The following is a 21,901-nucleotide window of genomic DNA, read 5'->3' on the forward strand; positions in this document are numbered from 1 at the left end:
TATTTTATTTTATTATTTCTTTTAAATTCTTTGTACTTGAATTTCAATTTCAATTAATGCAAAATTTATTTTTTTGCACTTTAAATTCCTATCTTTTATTTTTTTGCATGTAGATGCTGGGATCTAATTAGTAGATCTTAGTATTAATTTATTTTTATATTTTTTAAATTTTTATTATTTATTTTTATTGCAAGTAGATGCTAGGATCTAGTTAGTAGATCTTAGTACCCGATTTAATTTTTGCACTTTTAATTTTTATTTTCTGACTTAAATTACTTTCTCCAAAATTTTATTTTTTTTGTAAAATCAAAGATTTCAAATCAAAATCTTGCTTTCTCTGTGGATTCAATCCGACTCATTACTTTCTATATATTTTTAATTTTTATTGAAGTCAAAATTTGATTGATAATCATAGTGTCCTAACGATAGCATCTTGATCCTATCATGTGTGACCCCACAGGTTCGAACCTAAGCCGGTAGCACAGGAACCAATTTCTGTACTAATTGAAGTGACCATCTATTAATGGAACCCGATGTCCAGATAGGTCGAATAGTCACAATCGCAACACTCAGAACCTATGTGAATATGGTTACTGTATAATTCATCCTTTTTGACCCCTATGTATAGGACGACTCAGGATTAAATTGTCAACCCTGATTAGATCATCCGAATCATGCTCAACTCAAACAGTCCTGTGACTCCTCACTAGGACTACCCTGGCCAAGATTTTGCTAAATTGAAACATGACTGTACACAGCTCCTAAACTGGAGTGGTCAATCCCATCTTAATACACACACCGACAAGTTAAGTACTTAACTACACCCAGCATCCTTCAGTCACTGAATTAAAAATTCAGGTAGTCCAGTGCCTAAGTGCAGTGAGTTGCTTGCAAATCACTGTGGCGATCTCAGGTCGGAGGGATATTTATACCCATATCCCATCGGAGCAAATCTTGACAGCAAAAATAGCTTCGGAATCGGTCATGTTCAGTGTAGATGTACCCTTATATCTCACCTGTATGCCATATCAGTGTCTCCACACTCTTTAGTTAAGAGGACAACCAACTTATATGGCACACAACGACCTATGCTTGATAAACGTTGTTGTCCTTGGTAACAACGTATCATTTGGTCGCGAACAGGTTTAAGGACTAAACGCCAAATCTTCCTTTGTCGAGTCTAAATAGTCCTAAGGACTTCACCACAACACAGGAGTTCATTAGAAGATGAAATAATTTGTGATGAAAAATGTCAAAATAACTTTTATTTATTTATAATTTTTGTACTAATACAAAAGGAGCACAACCATCAATAGGCTAACGATTGGCTTTGGGACACTATTCCCAACACTTTCTGCGTGAGGTGAAGGTCCAAAATCTTTCGAGAGAAAAGAAACAAAAAGAAATAAAAGTGGGCGTAGAGTTTTCTTGTGTACCCTAGGGTTTTGGCTTAGGGTTCGGGAAGTGAGAACGTGAGCTACGAGTGTCGTGAGCCCACCAAACTTCAGAGAGAGCATCATCCACCTCTCTACCACCTTTGCTGACAATCTAGAGCATCCAAAGAGTCGACAGACATCGATTGAAGGAGTTCGATCAACATCGACCATCAAAAAGGTGCAGTCATGAACTAGCATTCGTGAGGAGCCGATAGATCGAGAGCTTCATGTGGACGATCCACAGAGGCCAAACATACTGTGTGACTATATTGCGATGATCAGACTCTTCTGACGGTGATCAGATTACGATGATCGACTACCCGCACAAAGATATTGTGTTCTGAACATATAATAGTAAATTATTTACTATTCAAATTTGAATTTCAAATTTAAATGCATGCATGCTGTATATCATATTTAGATCCTAGTGTAGGGTAAACACATGTTAATTAATTAGATTAATTAATAATTTTCACTGTAAAATAGTGATTTTGAAAAAGTTTTAAAATTATCATTTTACCCCTACACTAAAAATTTCACTGAAAATGGTATCAGAGCAAGGTTCTAAGATATGATATATATATATGCATGCATAGATTAAGTTGTAATCTAAAAGTTTAAATTTAAAATTTAAAATTTAAAAATTTAAAATTTGAATTTTGATAGTTGTTCAAAATTCAAAATTCAAAAATTTAAAATTTAAAATTTGAATATTGAATTTTAAAATTTGAAATTCAAAATTTAAAATTCAAAATTTTGAAATTCAAAATTTGAAATTTGGTTGAAATTTCAAATTTAAAATTCAAAATTTGAAATTCAAAAATTTGAAATTTGAAATTTGTTTGAAATTTAAAATTCAAAATTTAAAATTTAAATTTTGAAATTGATATATTTAGATATACTTGATCCAAGTAGCAAGTAATCTAATTGGGTTGGTTGCCATGATCATCCGATCTAGGAGAAAAGTAGGGTTTAAAGGCCCTTTCCTCCCATTCAATGGGGTTCTCCTATGGCGGTAGGGGTGCCACTGTAATTATATCCCATGCAGATGAAGCAGCGAAAGAACTTAATTGTAAAGATTCAATTATAAAATTTATCATGAATGTGTTAGATTAGATCTAAAGGAATATTCATGATTTATTTTGATTGAGTTATTTTCTGTTATGTAATTAGAAATAGGATTGCTATTTATGAAATGTGCTGATCTATTTGTGAAATGAGTCAAAATATTTGGTGAACAGAAAATAAAACCTTTCAAATTTAAAAATTATTTTCGAAATGTCAAACCCTGATCCATCAGCCCAAATACTTAATTAAAAGAATTAAGTGTTGTCAAGTTGGTCTAGAATTGTGAATTAAGACCTAAGACAATTGCATAAACTTGTGGGTCAATGGGTTAGATGGATTAGGTCCATAATTGGGTTAGACCTAAGGTTGGCTTAAAGAAATAGACTAAATTAGAGTAATTGGTCAAATCTAATCAAAAGTTGAATTAGATTAGGTCAAGGACACTCTAGACTCAACTCCAATAGTTGTAGTTGAATGGGTCCATATCTTTAACTAGACCAAGATGGACTTAATTCATGGCTACGCGGTGGAACCCTATTTACTAAGTTGATCAAATTAAAACTAATGAACTGGTTGGTGTCTAAGGTAAGTTCGGCAGTTTGACCAGTGGTTCTTAAGTAGGAGCTACTCGCATTGATTGGATCTCTGACGAGTTAATGGCATATCCCCACCACTGATCTCACTTATCTAGCCAACCTGGTGAATTAGGTTTTGATTAGATCACTTGGTGATTAGGGCTCACCCATGTCATTAGGTAAATCAGTGTGACTGATTTAGGTGCTCCTAATGCCAGCTTTAATTAAATCTTTTTTAATCTGACTTGGTGAAGTCAGTGGGAGGATTAAAAATGGCTGGTTAATTTCTTCTCTTCTATCTTTTAATAAAATTCTCAAAAATTATTAGGTCCCTAAAATGATTAAGTTATAGTGATAACTAAGTCATAGCCTCCCATTAAGTGAGTGATAATTTGTCCATTAGTTTAATAATCACTGGAGGCCCAAAGGCCTGGTGCTTATTGACTAATGGAATTATCATTCATAGTATGATAATTTGGTTGAGTCTTTCTGATGGTGGTCAGATTGGCCGGCCAAAGTCAGGCCTGATCATTTATTGGTCTGATTCACCAAATCAAGTCATGTTAATGGTTGGACCTAACCAGATCTTTTCAGTAAAGGCCAAAGCCTACTGATTAGGTTCTGGGGCAAAATAAATTACTAGAAGTTGTTTAGAGAAACAACTGGTTATGAACCTACCCATAGATGCACATGGGTTGACCAACCAAAGTTGGGCTCATGTGTAGTCTGTGTGGATTCTAGTACCTACTAAGGAATTAAAGTAATTTTTTGAATTGAAGGTTGAGGCTACCAGTTCGTAAAAATATTGGGAGAAACTTTAGACTAAAGTCCAAGTCTTTAGTATTAATAATTTATATACTAATAGAGGTCTGATTTTTCTTTATGTAGCTATGGCCACTACCCTGTCGCTCCAGTCATTATTAGATAATGACAAGCTCATGGGACCTAATTTCGATAGCTGGTATCAAAAATTAAAAATTATCCTTGAGCATGAGCGGATCCTTTATGTGGTAACAGATCTGGCACCTGAGGAGCCAGCCCCGAATGCTAGAGGGACGATCCGAGATACTTACCAGAAGTGGCTCAGTGACTGCACCACCGTTCGGTGCATAATGCTGGCGGCAATGATGATGAGTTCAGCCGCAGGTTCGAGAACGCCCAGCCGCAGGAGATGCTTCAAATGTTGAACGACTCCTTTGGCACGCCTGACAATGTTGAAAGGCACAAAACTAGTTATCCCATTTTCCATGGTCGGATGAGGGATGGGGCTTCAGTCACTAATCATGTACTGTACATGATTGAAATGATTGAGCGCCTAAGTAAACTGGGCTTTCCCTTGCACGAGCAGCTCGGTAAGGATGCGATCCTTAATTCTTTGCCCAAGTCCTTCCTTCCCTTCCTTACACATTTTTGAATGACAAAGCCTGCAGTGAACTACCACAGCTTGTTGGGGTTGCTGCAGAACTTTGAGAAGGACCACCAGCTCCATAAGGAGTCAGTGAATGTTGTGGAAGGGTCTTCTTCTGGTCGTCGACCCTTTAAGAAAGGAAAGAAGAACAAGAAGAAGAAGAATAAGAAGGTGCAGTCGCATGCTGGGACATCTGCACAGGGTCAGACCAAGAAGCGCAAGCCCAATCAGAGCCAGGTAGAGTACTTCTTTTGCAAGAAGCAGGGGCACTGGAAGAAGAATTGTCCTCTATACATTGCCTCCCTAGACCCGAACAGGCCAAAGAAGAAGCAAGGTAATTATATGATAACACCTTGCAACTTTTCTATTTGTGATACTACTGTTTGGGTATTGGATACCAGAATCCCTTATCATATCTGTAATTTGATGCAGGGTCTACAGGTCAGTAGGAGATTTGATGACGGCGAGAGGTTCCTGAACGTTGGAGATGGAAGCAAAGTTTCAGTTCTAGCTTTAGGAATCATGAACCTTGTAATCAATTCTCGTAATGTAATTCTGAGTGAATATCACTATTGTCCAAGCTTTTTATTAAATATTATTTCTATAGGTCTTTTGGCCATGTACGGTTATGAATTTTTAATAAAAGAAAATATTTGCAATATCATTTTGAATGGTGTTACAATGTTTGTTGGACAACTAAATAATAGAATTTACTTACTATCACAGCCTATTAATATGGTTCAAACCTCTAGTAAACGCCCTAGAATAGATAATGTGTCAGAAGTCTACCTTTGGCACTGTAGGCTAGGTCATATCAATAAGAATAGGATAAACAGGTTGGCTCAAGAAGGAATTTTTGAAGTTAGTGATTGTGAATCACTTCCAACCTATGAGTCCTATCTTTTTGAGAAGATGACCAAGTCACCTTTTACTGAAAAAGGTGAGAGAGCCAATGAACTCTTGGGTCTGGTACATTCTGATGTATGTGGATCCATGAGCTCAAGTGCAAGAGGTGGATATTTCTACTTCATAACCTTCACAGATGACCTATCGAGGTATGGGTATGTCTACATAATGAAGCATAAGTCAGAGTCATTTAAAATATTCAAACTATTTCGAAATGAGATAGAAAAACAAACTGAGAAGTGTATTAAAACTTTTTGATCTGATCGAGGAGATGAATACCTTTCCAATGAGTTTCTGACATATCTTGAAGAGAATGGGATTCTCTCTCAGTGGACTCCTCCTGGAACACCACAGCATAATGGTGTGTCTGAAAGGAGGAATCGGACCTTGTTGGACATGGTTTGATCCATGATGGGGTTTGTTGGTCTGTCGATCTCCCTCTGGGGATATACGCTTGAATCGGCTTGTTATCTTCTAAATTGGATTTCGAGTAAGTCTGTAACCAAAACGCCATATGAGATATGGATAGGACGTAAGCCAGTACTCTCGCATCTTAGGGTTTGGGGGTGTCCGGCTTATGTTAAACGTTTATTTACAGATAAACTTGGACCTAGGTCTGACAAGTGTAATTTTATAAGGTACCCAAAAGAGACCAAAGGGTATTATTTCTACCTAGCTGATGAGCAAAAGGTGTTTGTTAGCCTTAAGGCAATCTTTTTAGAAAAAGAGTTTCTTGGTGAAGGGATTGTTGCCTCTAAGGTCGAACTTGAGAAAGTTCGGCAGGTGAAAAAATCGACACAAGTAGCTAAACCTGAACCGGATTTGGTTAGATCAGATCCGGAGCTCATTATTTTTGCACCCTTAAGGCGGTCTGGTAGAGTACCACGTCAACCAGATAGATACTATGATTTCTTGGTCTGGGACGGCCATCCTGTCGAACTTGATGAAAATGATGAGGATCCGATCACCTACATGGATGCAATGCAGAGACCTGACTCTGAGAAATGGCTAGAAGCCATAAAATCCAAAATAGAGTCCATGAAGGTCAACGATGTGTGGACATTGGTTGACCCACCCGAAGGAGTAAAACCCATAGGGTGTAAGTGGATCTTCACGAGGAAGAGGGCGCAGACGAAAAGGTGGAGACCTATAAAGCCCGTCTGGTTGCCAAGGGATATCGTCAACGTTATGATATAGACTATGACGAGACATTTTCTCCTGTGGCAATGCTCAAATCCATTCGGATTATGCTTGCGATAGCTGCCCATCTAGACTATGAAATCTGGTAGATGGATGTGAAAATAACTTTCCTAAATGGAGAGCTGGATGAAGAGGTGTATATGATACAACCTGAAGGATTCACATCCACAGATGAGTCTAAGGTGTGCAAGCTACAGAGGTCCATTTATGGACTTAAGCAGGCATCCCGGAGTTGGAACATACATTTTGATAGAACAATCAAGACGTATGGCTTCGTTAAGAACGGAGAAGAGCCTTGCATTTATAAGTGGGCTAATGGTCCAGTAGTGGTATTTCTTGTATTGTATGTGGATGACTTTCTCTTAATCGAGAATGATGTCCCTGCATTACAGGGAATAAAAGATTTGGGAGAAGCTTCCTACATCCTAGGGATTAAGATCTATAGGGATAGATCTAAAAGGTTGCTTGGCTTATCCCAGTCCACGTACATTGATACTATACTGAAGAGGTTCAACATGGAGAATTTCAAGAAAGGCTATCTACCGATAGGCCATAGAATTTCTCTCTCGAAGAGGGATTGTCTGACAACACCTCAAGAGAGAGAGCGTATGGGTAGAATTCTATATGCTTCAACAGTGGGATCTATCATGTACGCCATGACATGTACATGACCAGATGTGGCGTACTCACTAGGAGTAGTGAGTAGATACCAATCTGATCCAGGGGAGAATCACTGGAAGTTTGTTAAAACCATCCTGAAGTATTTAAGAAATACTAAGGACCAGTGGCTTGTTTATGGTGAATCAGACTTGAGACTTATAGGGTTTATGACTCTAATTTTCAGTCTGATCACGATGACAGCAAGAGTATGTCGGGATTTATTTTTACCCTTAATGGTGGGGCTGTCTGCTAGAAAAATTTCAAGCAGCACACTGTGACTGATTCAGTTTGCGAGGCGGAGTATGTCGCTGCATCAGATGCTGCCAAAGAAGTGGTGTGGCTGAGAAAATTCAACACCGAGCTCGGAGTAGCACCCTCCTTTGTTGGTCCAGTTCTGCTCTACTGTGACAGCTCTGGAGCCATTGCTCAGGCGAAAGAATCGAAGGCACATCAGTGGATGAAGCATATTCTGCACCGCTACCATCTCATCCGAAAAATCATGAATCGAGGTGACGTCAACCTTCAGAAGATTGACGGAAAGGAGAACCTAGCCAACCCATTCACTAAAGCCATTGCGGTGAAGGAGTTCGACGACTTCAAGTCGAAGATGGGTATTTGATACTGCACCAATTGGCTTTAGGCCAAGTGAGAGATTGTTGGGAATAGTGTCCCAAAGCCAATCATCAGCCTGTTGATGGTTGTGCTCTTTTTTGTATTAGTATATGAATTATAAATAAATAAAAATTATTTTGGTATTTTTCATCACAAATTGTTTCATCTTCTAATGAAATCTTGTGTTGTGGTGAAGTCCTTAGGACTATTTAGACTTGACAAAGGAAGATTCGTCATTTAGTCCTTCAACTTGTTCGCAACCAAATGATACGTTGTTACTAAGGACAACAACATTTATCAAGCATAGGTCGTTGTGTGCCATATGGATTGGTTGTCCTCTTAACCAAGGAGTGTGGAGACACTGGTATGGCATACAGGTGAGATGTAATGGTACATATGCACTGAACGTGACCGACTCCGAAGCTATTTCTACAGTCAAAATTTGCTCCGATGGGATATGGGTATAAATGTCCCTCCGATCTGAGACCACCACGGTGACTACCTGAATTTCTAATTCAGTGACGGAAGGCTGCTGGGTGTAGTCAAGTACTTGACTTGTTGGTGCGTGTGTCAAGATGGGATTGACCACTCCAGTTCAGGAGCTGTGTACAGTCATGTTTCAATTTAGCAAAACTTTAGCCAGGGTAGTCCCAGTGAGGAGTCACAGGACTGTTTGAGTTGAGCACGATTTGGATGATCTGATCAGGGTTGACAGTTTAACCCTGAGTCATCCTAAACATAGGGGTCAAAAGGAATGAATTATACAGTAACCATATTCACATAGGTTCTGAGTGTTACAATTATGACTATTCGACCTATCCGAACGTCGAGTACCATTGCTAGATGGTCACTTCGATTAGTACAGGAATTGATTCGTGTGCTACCGGCTTAGGTTCGAACCTATGGGGTCACACATATTAGAGATTCCTATCTGATCTGATGGTTGATGAAGAGTCTTAATGCTCATGGACTATGAGTCCTACGTATCTGGGACTCTGTGATCGAGAATCAAGATTCTCTGATCATGAGTTCCACACATTTTGGGTACCGGGGTCAAGAGTCCCACTGGTTTGGGACTCTTCGATCAAGATTTCATATTGATGGACTTTGATACCCGATTGCCCATCAGATTTGGACTCAGTATTTATGAGAATTTTAATTAGTGATTTGATTGCTAATTAACTCATTTTGATTGAGTAATTATTTTTGGATCAAGTCCAATTGAATTGGATTCAGTTGGGTTTGACCCGATTAGGTTAAGTGTTGACCTAATCGTTGAAGTGGTTTGGTCTCTGATTTGTTTAGGGGTTGGGCTTGATCAATTCCTAATTTGATTAAGATTTTATTGAGCCTAATTAATCCTAATTAAGTTGGATTTAATTTAGTCTAATTGTGCTTAACCTATTTTGATTAGGTTGGCTCAATTAGGTTCAAACCACCTTGATTTTTCTCCCTGCGCCACCTCACTTCTTCAGCGCCCATTTGAATTCATGAGAAGCAACTTCTCATGAATTTTCTCTCATGCAAAAGGCATCTCATGCCCACTCTTGTGCACCAATTTTTGGATAAACTTGATTTGTTAGCCATTCAAATTCAAAGGGTGTTTGAATTTGAATGGATAACTTATCCCTTGCACTTTCTTGCTTATCCATCTTGTGCACCACTTATCATACACGAGAAAGAGTTTCTCGTGAAATCTTTCCATGCACAAAGAAGCCATGCCCCTTCTCTTCTCATGCCCAGAGTGGATAGGGATGAGTTGGTTTGCATTTGAATTCAAATTTGATTTGAATTCAAGTGTGCAACCACTTATCTTTATCCTCTCACGCAGATAAGACACATCTTGCACTGTTTTAAAAGAGAAAGAGATGTGGGCCGTGCGTAGAATTTTTTTGAGAGAAAGAAGGGGGTGTGAGGAAGCTTTCTACATGAGGTGAAGGTCCAAAACCTTTCGAGAGAAAAGAAATAAAAGTGGGTGCAGAGTTTTCTTGTGTACCCTAGGGTTTTGGCTTAGGGTTCGGGAAGTGAGAATGTGAGCTACGAGTGTTGTGAGCCCACCAAACTTTAGGGAGAGCATCATCCACCTCTCTACCACCTTTGCTAACAATCTGGAGCATTTGAGGAGTTGGCAGATATCGATCAAAGAAGTTCAATCAACATCGGCCATCAAAAAGGTGCAGTCACGAACTAGCATTCGTGAGGAGCCAATCAGATCGAGAGCTTCGTGTGGATGATCCATAGAGGCCAGATATGCTATGTGGCTGCGTTGCAATGATCAGACTCTCTTGATGATGATCAGATTATGGTGATCGACTACCCACACAAAGGTATTGTGTTCTGAACACATAACAGTAAATTATTTACTGTTCAAATTTAAATTTCAAATTTAAATGCATGCATGCTATATCATATTTAGATCCTAGTGTAGGATAAACACATGTTAATTAATTAGATTAATTAATAATTTTTACTATAAAATAATAATTTTAAAAAGTTTTAAAATTATCATTTTACCCCTGCACTAAAAATTTCACTGAAAAGTTAGAGCACATTAAATGGACATTAAATGCAGCCAAAATGAGCTGAAAGCTAACCGTTGCAGAATTTTTCCGTCGTAGGGTTCAACTCATAGGGTCGACTCATGGGGTTGACTACTGTGGCACAGAACAAAAAATGACTGTTCTGTAATTTTGACCTACACAGCAGCAGAGGTCGACTCATAGGGTCGACTCATGCTCAGGGATCGACTCATGGGGTCGACTTACAGAGTGTGCCAGCCAAAAAAAAAATAATATATCATTCAGCCCCTTTTGACACGAGTCGACTCATGGGGTCAACTCAAATATATAAACATGATTTTCTTTCAAAATATATATCCAAAAATATTGAAATTATCTCCAATAGATTACAAATCTTCTGCTCTTGCTCTTGAGGCTTTCGAATCAGAACTTGGTAAAATTATGATTTTGCCCCTGAAATATAATAAATCTTTTTTCAAGCCAAAATCATTAGTAACCCCCTCAAATGCTTTGTAATCATCAAAATCAATTCAAGGAACTACAATCTCCCCCTTTTTGATGATAACAAAATACTTGAGCAAAAGCATATATAAAGCATTGAACATGAATTTTAAATTTATGAAGATGCATCACTTCAATGTCATAGTCAAGTATTTGAATGAAATACATCATAAGTAGTTTGAAGATCAATTTGAAATTTGCTTATAAGTTCATTTACTTTGAAAATTAGATAAAAAAAGGGTTAACGATTTTGGTTCTCTGACAGATTTGCTTAACAATTTTGCTTATTACTAATTTCTTTATTACTTATTACTCATTTCTTTATTGCTTATTGCTCAAATTTGATTTTAATTCTCTACTCCCCCTTTTTGACAGTATTAATTAAGATTCTCTACTCCTCTTTTTAAGGGATCTTGAAAGGACAAATTTTCTTTACTTCCTCTTTTAGATAGCATCAATTAAGATCTTAAAAAATTTTAAGGATAGAGAAAAGAAAAGAAAGATGACAAAAAAGACATATTTTCTTTACTTCCCCTTTTTGATACCATATTTTACTTCTTTAGCCCCCTTCTTTGATTGCTTATTTCTCTACTCCCCCTCAATATAGCAAACATAAAGGATATATCAATTTTCTCATCTAGAAGATATTGCAATTCATAGTATTTCTCAGTACTAATATGAGTTATTTTTCATATCTCATAATTAAAATAATTCAATTTGATCACATTCATAGACATTCATTGAAAGTCAAAGCACATATATATATATATATATATATTCAAAAGTGACTGAATACAAAAGGTATCCCAATACACATGAGTCAACTCAAAATACAAAAGTCATGGATAGAAACTATCCAATAGTTAATTAACCAACAAATGCAAGGCCCATAAGATAGATCCTAGACATAAAAGACAAACTAATCTAGATCTAATAGATGTTATGGCTAGAGGGATCATAATCTGAAGAATCAGAGATAGGGTGACGAGATGTAGGATCAAGTCTATAGGTACGACCTCGACCACATCTGTCTCGACCATGGGTAGAGGTACCAGCACGAGTAGAGGGATGAGAGGATCCTAAAACCTGAGAAGCTATGGACTGTGCAATAAGAAAAAATCTGATGATGTCCAAAAGATCCAAGGCTCTCGATACAGACTGCATCATGGCACTGAACTGAGTAGAAGCATTCTCACTGGAGTCCCTGATCTCTCTCCTCAAGAAGTCAAAGCCACTCTCTAAAACTCCTCAAAGTCTAGCCACCTCTGCAGTTAGGTCTGAGACCTCTGTGATATCCTCATGCGGCTGGAGATGGGCTAAAGCTAATACTTGCCCCTGCAAGTCTAATACTCTGCCTGTCAATCTCAAAATACATTCCTCAAGCTGCTCAATGCATACCGACTGATCAGTAAGCATCTGAAAAATAGAAGAAATGTGAGGGATCAGAGTCTGGTCTGAGTCATCCTGGGATGTCGATCTCTGAGCAAAGACTAAAGTGGCAAACTGCTGAGATAGAATTGAGGCTACATGCTGAGATATCATCTCAATCTGATCATCTGCTAGTCTGAACTTTGAAAGATGTGCCCAGCTCTCTGACTGTGGAACTGAAGCATGCCTCCTTACAGACTCTGAAGGACCAGCCTCGTGATCAGATATGAACTGAATATCTGGAGATGCTCTGTGATCATGAAGAGGTGAAGATGGTCCCTCCTTCTCTGCTCTATCCTCTGCTCTCTCCTCAACACCCTTTGTCCAACTGCCATCAGTCTTAGAAAAATCCATGCGATGCAGTGTGTGACGGTTGATGGTGTCAGAATGGGATAGTCTAGCAACTACCTCCCCCTCAAAACTGACTCCAAACCTTCTAAAAATTAAGGTGAGTGCCATACAAAAAGGTAAGTGAGCCTTGGATCTGTTCAGGGTCTCTCTCATGGCCTCAAACATCAATGCTGGAAGGTTTAGGGGGGTTTGGGTGATCACGTGGTATATAATGCAAATGTCTCTACTAGATAGAAGATCATGTCTACCACTTCTAGGGACAAACAGTTTGGTTACCAAGTGATGTAACAGCCTCATCTCAACAGAAAGAATTTTTGCTTCCAATTTATTTAGACTTCCAGTATAAGTTCTCCCTAAGATAACATTAATTCCTTCTTCTTTAATAGGGAGCTCCATATTGGTATAGCCTGCAAAGGCAAATGCAGTATCTGTCCCAAGTGGACTGGATCAAGAATAACATCAACGCCTTTTACTGTAGATTTCACTGTTCCATTGCTATAGCTCAAATTTAAGTAAAATTTTCTGACTAGATCGACATAAGTATTTTTCTTTAAAGAGCAATAAAATTTCCATCTTTGATTCTTAATCTTTGATCCAATAGTGAACCCTTCCTTTTCAAAAACTTGAAATCAATATTTTTCTCGGGTTTCACTTTTCGATCAGAGAGAGGTACCTTGCTTGGGCTGATTGGGGACTGAGTGGAAGCTAAAGGAGGACCTGGAGCAGGGATTGGAGCAGGAAAGGGCTCGACTACTAATCTCTTTCTACGCACACTCTCTTCCAACCCGCGAACAGATTTTCTCTTCTGTAGAAGCTTCATTTTGGAAGCCATTTGCACAAGAAGGACTTGCATGGAGCTTTGGAGACTAAATGTGAGGGAGAGAGGAAAAGGTCCTAGTGGAAAGGCAAAGATTTTGGAGAGATGATGTGTCGATTTGGAGAAGATGGGTAGAGTCTAGGGCAAGCTCGAACCGCCCCAAATGAAGAAGGAAGAGGAGAGGAACTTGGTTCCTAAACGGGTAATTTGAAGAGTAAAAATCGATGGGAGGAGATATTTGAGAGAAATCTTTGGTTTGAGAGAGAAGAGATGGAGAGCTTTTGGTTTGATGGGAGGAAGAAGATGAAGGGCTGAGTCGGCTCAAGAAAAAATTCTCAATAAGAAGAGAGCGCCCGAAGGGTTTTGATAAAATTACAAGTTTACCCTTGGGTCGACCCTGGGGGTCGACTCATGGCACAGAAAAATTCAAAAGAAGGTTGGAACAATTTTGAAAAAATTTAAAACTCTGAGAGAAGGATGTTTACCCAAATATTGATCATGTGAATGATAGTTTTGAGCTTTTGATCTCTTAAGAAAAATGAGAATTGAGCTCAATAGATTTAGTTCAATAAATTTTTGGCATTAAGAATTTGGAATCACAAAGATACTTAAGCTGATGGATCAAAGATTCCTAGTTCTCTCCTAATTTCATAAAATCTATCTTCACTTAAGGCCTTGGTAAAGATGTCAGTCAATTATTTTTTAGTACAAACATAATCAAGAATTATATCTTTATTTTGATATGTTCTCTTATGAAATGATGCCTAATTTCAATATGTTTTGATCTAGAATGCTGAATTGAATTTTTAGTTAGATTTATAGCACTAGTGTTATCACATCTTATGGGAGTTTTATTGAGTTTGATGCCAAAGTCTTCAAGTTGTTGCTTAATCCACAAGATTTGAGCACAACAACTTTCGACAGTAATGTATTCGGCCTCGGCCATAGACAGTGCTATCGAGTTTTGCTTCTTGCTAAACCAAAAGATTAAGTTAACTCAAAAAAATTAGCAAGTTTCACTAGTACTTTTTCTATCTAATCTACATCCAGCAAAATCGGTATCTGAATATCCTATCAAGTCAATTGATGAGTCCTTAGAATACCATAGTCCTAGAGTTTGTGTACCATTTAAATATCTAAAAATTCTTTTAACTACATTCAAGTGTGATTCTTTTAGATTTGATTGAAAGCGAGCACAAAGACAAACACTAAATATAATATCTGGTCTACTAGCAGTTAAATACAATAGAGAATCAATCATACCTCTATAAAATTTTAAGTCTATATTTTTACCTCCATCCTTGTCAAGCTTGCATGATGGGCTCATGGGTGTACCAATTGCTTTGGAGTTCTCCATTCCAAATCTTTTGAGTAGTTATCTTGTGTATTTGCTTTGGATGATGGAGATTCTTTTCTTTGTTTGTTTGATTTGGAGTTTGAGGAAGAATGTGAGTTCTCCCATCATGCTCATCTCGAACTTCTCCTGCACGAGCTTAGCAAAATCTTGATAAAGAGTTTCATTAATAGACCCAAAAATAATGTCATCAACATATATTTGTATAACTAATATATCATTTTGATTTCTTTTAATGAAAAGGATTGTGTCTACATTTCCTCTTAAAAAATCATTATTAAGCAGAAATTTGCTTAGTCTTTCATATCAAGCCCTAGGTGCTTATTTCAAACCATATAATACTTTATTTAATTTAAAAACATGATTAGGAAAAGCATGTTTTTCAAAATCTGGAGGTTGTTCTACATAAACTTTTTCAGCAATATATCCATTTAGAAAAGCACTTTTGACATCCATTTGAAATAACTTAAAATTTATAAAGCAAGCATATGCAAGTAGAAGTCTAATTACTTCTAATCTAACAACAGGTGCAAAGGTCTCATCAAAATCAATTTCTTCTTCTTGATTATAACCTTTTGCAACTAATCTCACTTTATTTCTTATCACATTTCTATGTTCATCTAATTTATTCCTATATACCCATTTTATGTCAATTATTGAATAATTTTTAGGTCTTGAAACTAAAGTTCATACATTATTTTTTTCAAATTAATTAAGTTCTTCTTGCATTATATTTATCCAATTATAATTTTTTTCAACTTCATCTATGGTTTTAGGTTCAAGATGAGAGACAAAAGCAAAATGATTGAATGCATCTCTAAGTGAAGAGCGAGTTCTTACACCATGTGTAGGATCACCAATGATTAGTTCCTTGGGATGATTGTGATCATACCTCCATTCTTTGGGTAGATCATTTATACCTTGAGGTTGTTCTTGTTGTTCTTCATCTTCCTTATCCTGTTTATCTTCATGTTCTTCATTATCTTGAATGGTTGAGTCTTTTAGAGTGATCTCTTTCATCCCTTCTATAAAAAGATCTGCATCATCAATACCTTCATTATTCCTTAAAGGAAGTCGTTAGTTTTATCAAAAACCACATGTATTGACTCCTCTACTACTAAAGTTCTTTTGTTGAAAACTCTAAAAGTTTTGCTAGAAGAGGAGTAACCAAGAAAAATCGCTTCATCGGATTTTGCATCAAATTTTTCTAGTCTTTCCTTACCATTATTTAAAACAAAACATCAGCAATCAAAAACATGAAATATGCAATGTTTGGTTTTTTTTCTTTCCAAAGCTCATAAGAAATTTTTTTAAAAATTGGTCTAATTAAAGCATGATTTAATATGTAACATGCCGTGTTAATTACTTCCACCCAAAAATATCTTGAAAGGTTGCTTTCACAAAGAATGGTACGGGCCATTTCTTCAAGAGTTTTATTTCTTTTTTCTACTATCCCATTTTGTTGGGATATCCTAGGTGCTGAAAAGTTATGGTCAATACTTTTTTCATCACAAAATTTTTCAAAATCTTATTTTTCAAATTTGATTCCATGATCACTTCGAATATTTTGAATTAAAAAATCTTTTTCATTTGTGACTTTTCAATAAAATTTTGAGAAAATATGAAAAATTTTATCTTTATGTGCCAAAAAGAAGATCCATGTAAAATAAGAAAAATTATCAATAATTACAAAACTATATTATTTTCCACCTAGACTAGTAGTTCTAGTGGGTCCAAATAAATCCATGTGCAATAGTTCTAATGGCCTAGAAGTTGAAACAATACTTTTTGATTTGAATGAGATTCGTGTTTGTTTATCTATTTGGTATGCATCATAAATTCTATTTTTTTCAAAATTCAATTTGGATAAGCCGATAACCAATTCCTTTTTAATAAGTTTTGAAAGTGAATGCATGCTAATATGTGTAAGCCTACGATGCCAAAGCCAACTAGTCTCATTAATCTTGACATTCAAGGCTACTAGGCATTGCATGTTTATTTTGGAAAGATCATTCAAATCTACCATATAAACATTACCATGTCTATGCCTAACAAATTTAATGCCTTCATTAATAGGACAATTACAATGCAAACTGAAGATTCAAAAATGACTTTGTATCCTTTATCATAAAATTGACTGATGCTTAATAAATTATGTTTTAAACTATCTACTAATAAAATATTTTTAATATACTTGGAGGGAGTGATACCAATGTTACCTATACCGATGATCTTTCCTTTGCCATTGTCTCCAAAGGTGACCATCCCTCCATTTTTAGCATCAAGTGTGATAAATTGAGATTCATCATCAGTCATGTATCTTGAGCACCCGCTATCTAGATATCATTTTCGGTTTGCTCCTTGGGATGCAAGACACACCTACACACAAGAGTCAAGTTTTGACTTTAGGTACCCAATTTTTCTTGGGTCCTTTTTGGTTAGTCATAATAGTTCCTTTTGGAACACATATTTTCTTTACATTATAATTTTTAGATTTGTTAGAAAAATATGAATAGGATTTGTGTCCTACTCTACCACATTTAAAGCAAGTTATATTTGAAAACTTGTTGTATGATGAGTTTACAAAGATATTTTTCAGAAATTTTTGTTTCTTTAAAGGGTTATATCCAAGACCGGCTTTATCATAAATGGCCTTTTGATTGTCAAGTATCATGTGAAGTTTATTTGAACTTAAAGTGAATTTTTCAATCATTGGTTTTAACTTCGCTATCTCAATTTTTAAGTTCAGATTTTTTTGAGATAGGATTGATTTTTCATTTGAAATACTCTTATTTTCTTTTAGTAAAGATTGATTCTTTGTTCTTTACCCCTAGCTTCTTTAGTTCATCAATTAGATCATAAAATGCTTCATGAAGTTCTTCAAAGATAAAGTCAATAGGAGTTTTAGTATTTACCTCATTTTCATGTGCCATAAGGCACAAGTTGGCTTGTTCATTTGAGTCTTCTTCTTCGGAGCTTGACTTATCGCTTCCACTCCATGTAGCCATCATGGCCTTCTTCTTGTACTTCTTGAGACCCTTCTTCAGTTGTGGGCATTCAGACTTAAAGTGTCTCAATTTTTTGCATTCATAACAAATAAGATGTTGCTCCTTATCTTTCTTTTTGCTATGTTCCCTTTTGTAGGTATCCTCTTCCTCATTCCTTGTCTTCTTTTCTTCAAAATCTTCTTAAACCTTCTAGTAATGAGGGCCATTTCTTCATCCTGCTCTTCACTTTTTGTATCATCAGATTCTTCATCAGATTGAGCAGTGGACTTGAGGGCAATTATCCTCTTCTTTTTGACATCTTCTTCTTGGTGTTGTTTCATGCTTAGCTCATGTGTCATCAGTGATCCTAGAAGCTCCTCTAAGGGTAGGATATTCAGATCTTTGGCTTCTTGGATTACAGTCACTTTGGCCTCCCAAGTCTTTGGTAAAGACCTAAGAATCTTTCTCACGAGATCACTGTTAGAATAAGACTTACCAAGACTTTTTAGACCATTAATAATATCAGTAAAATAAGTAAACATCTCAGTTATTGATTCATCATGCTCCATTTTAAAAAGTTCATATTTATGCACAAGCATGTTGATTTTTGATTCCTTCACTGGATTAGTTCCTTCATGAGTTACTTCTAATCTATCCCATATTTTCTTAGCGGACATGCATGTTGAAATATGATTAAATTTATTAGCATCTAGAGCACAATACAATACATTCTTGACTTTAGTATTTAGTTGAGCCATTTTCTTATCAACCTCATCCCATTCTTTTTTGGGTTTGGTTGATTTCACACCATCAATTATTTTAGTGGATGTGTGTGGTCTATTTACTATGATACTCCACATATCATAGTCAAGTACTTGAATAAAGATTTTCATCCGAGCTTCCAATAGGTATAGTTTGATCCATTGAAAAGTGGAGGTCAGTTGGTGGACTGCCCCTTGGCTAATGAAGTACCAACTTGAGTTGCCATAGATCTTTAGCTCTTTGATGGTTAAATCAAAATAGGACTAGAGCACCGAGCTCTGATACCACTTGTTGCCCAGCTATGCAACCCAAGAGGGGGGGGATGAATTGGGTTTCTAAAAATTTAAAATTAAGTTACACCTATGAGGATTATTTAACAATGAGTAGGATAAATGTGGAGAGTGAAATTTATATAAGATGTAGAAGTTGGATACAAGAATGCTAGAAGATAAGAAAATTTAAAAGGAGAGCAAGTAGCACAACACAAACAAAAAGATTTATAGTGGTTCGGTGCCAACCTTGCACCTACATCCACTCCCCAAGCTCCTACTTGGGAATACAAATCTACTAAACCGTATTCAACTAGAATACAATGTTGGAACCTCCGACTCTAGCTATTACAAGCTAGAACACTTATTCTTAGGTACAAACCAACCCAATACAATCTGATTCAAGGTTCGGATCAACCTTTGCACATTTTGAAACCCTTCCAAAATAAAATATCAACTCAAAATAGAGTATAGCAGTTAATCACATAGAAATACAGATGTAGCTCCTTTAATGAGTAAATAAAGCTTTAAATATACTTTACACAATAAGAACGAAGCTCTTCTAATTTCTCTCAAAGTGGTTGAAGACTTGAATGAGCTCTTGAGGGGTTGGTGATCTTGAAATAAAAGCTTCTTAAACTTTTAAGAGGGCTCTTGCTTAGGGTTGAAATAAATGCTTGAAGAATCTTTTCAAAATCTTGTTAATTTCCTCCTTTTAGTGCCTTTTATAACTTCAAATGATGGTGGAGAGTAATCTGGGCTGAAATAGAGCCGTTAGAGCATATTAAATGGGCATTAAATGCAGCCAAAACGAGCTAAAAACTAGCTGTTGCAGAAATTTTTCGTCGCAGGGGTCGACTCATTGGGTCGACTCATGCTCATGAGTTGACTCATGGGGTCGACTACTGTGGCACAGAATAGAAAATGACTGTTCTATAATTTTGGCCTACACAGCAGCAAAGGTCGACTCATAGGGTCGACTTATGCTCAGGGGTTGACTCATGGGGTCGACTCACAGAGTGTGCCAGTCAAAAAAAAAATAATGTGTCATTCAGCCCCTTTTGACATGAGTTAACTCATGGGGTCGACTCAAATATATAAACATGATTTTCTTTCAAAATATATATCCAAAAATATTGAAATTACCTCCAATAGATTACAAATCTTCTGCTCTTGCTCTTGAGGCTTCCGAATCAGAACTTGATAAAATTATAATTTTATCGCTAAAATATAATAAATCTTTTTCCAAGCCAAAATCATTAGTAACCCCCTCAAATACTTTGTAATCATCAAAATCAATTCAAGGAGCAACAACCACACTCCTTAATTAAGCCCGATCCACTATTCACAAGCAAGTGCAAGGCCGTCATTGAGTCTCTCACCTAATAATTATTGGGGCCCAATCCTATCCTTATCCTGGAGCAATTCTTTGCTAATAGAGTGGTTGTGTATTTTCAGTGCAACTGAACCACCGTAACCAACCAAAAATAATTAACTGAACCACTGTAACCAATTGAAAACAATCTACAATAGTGGAAGACCTATGGACTTAATATTTATGGAGAGTTTTATGTTTAGGTCTCATCTAATCAGCCATTATATGATCGATCTAATTGGCATAGGCTAAACCAAAATACCAAGCAACCTTATTCAAGACTCAATCTTCAAAATTGGCCAGATAAGTGAAGATCGGTGGGGGTTCTCCCATTGCTTTTCTTAAACACCAATAAATTAATCAGATCAGCTAACAGAACCAATTAAATAACCATCTCTCAATTACTTTTCTTATATACTAATAGGTCAATTGGTCTAAATAGGTTAGCTCAAGCGAATCATGCTCAAGCCATCGAGCCAAATTAGGTCTTTAGGTTAATCAATTTTATATATGAAATTCAATCGATTTGATCAATAATAATTACATAATCATATAACTTAATTGATCTAATCCTAATCAACACTTGACTCAGTTTAATCAATTACGTAATTGACTTAAACTCATAATGTTTAAATCAAAAACCATAGATGTAATCTAATTACATGACCTAATTTTTAATTTTTTCACAACCAAAATCCTCATGCATAAATACAAATTTCAGATTTTCAAACTAAGTTTCAGATCTAAATTCTTTGCATGAAAGGTAAGTTTTAAATTATGAAAATAATTTTTAGATTTAACTTACAAATATATATCTCATATATGTATGTAAAATTTAGATCTAAACAAAAATTCATATCTTAACAGAATATCATATATCTTATATACAAATCATGAATCATATCAAAAATAAATTTTTAACCTAAATATGCATTCATATGTCTCATATATGAATCATGAATTTGGTTAAATAAAATTTTAGGTTCATGTATGCATCTACATATCACATAATTATGAACTAAAAACTATTCTAGAATAAAATTCAAATCTATGCATACTTTCACATATCAATTATATATTTTAAAATTAAATCTAAAATAAATTTTAGATTCAAAATACTCATCTATATATCTCATGTAATAAGAAAAAATCAAATTTTGAAATATTTTTTAAAATATATGTGTTAATTTTATGTATATAAAATCCATGGCCTTGATACCATTGTTGGAATTTTAATCGGGGCATGCATGTATGTTTCAATTTTTTTTTTAAATATCATAATAAAATAATAGATTAAAATATTTTTTAATATACATCATGCATGCATAAAATATGAACCACTAGGATCTACTTCATATACTGAAATTGAACATATACTGAAATTGAATAAGTGATCGAATCGTATACCTATTTCGTAATTTCTTTCTTCAAATCTAGATCTGAAAGAGAAGAGGCTCTCTCTTAGCTGTGCAAGTATCCAACTCTATGGATATCCACTCAAGATCAGTCTGAAATAGCTCTCTTTGATATTGATTTTTTTTCTCTGAGAAAAATCAGCCTGCAAATCTGAACGAAGTCTGGATCGCTATCAACTTTTTGATCCTTTCCTTGATCTTCTTCTTCTCTTACTTTTCTTTTCTATATTATGTAGCAACCAGGGATTAAAAATTAGC

The sequence above is a fragment of the Elaeis guineensis genome, chromosome 8, assembly GCF_000442705.2.
Source record: "Elaeis guineensis isolate ETL-2024a chromosome 8, EG11, whole genome shotgun sequence".
Taxonomy (NCBI): Eukaryota; Viridiplantae; Streptophyta; class Magnoliopsida; order Arecales; family Arecaceae; genus Elaeis; species Elaeis guineensis.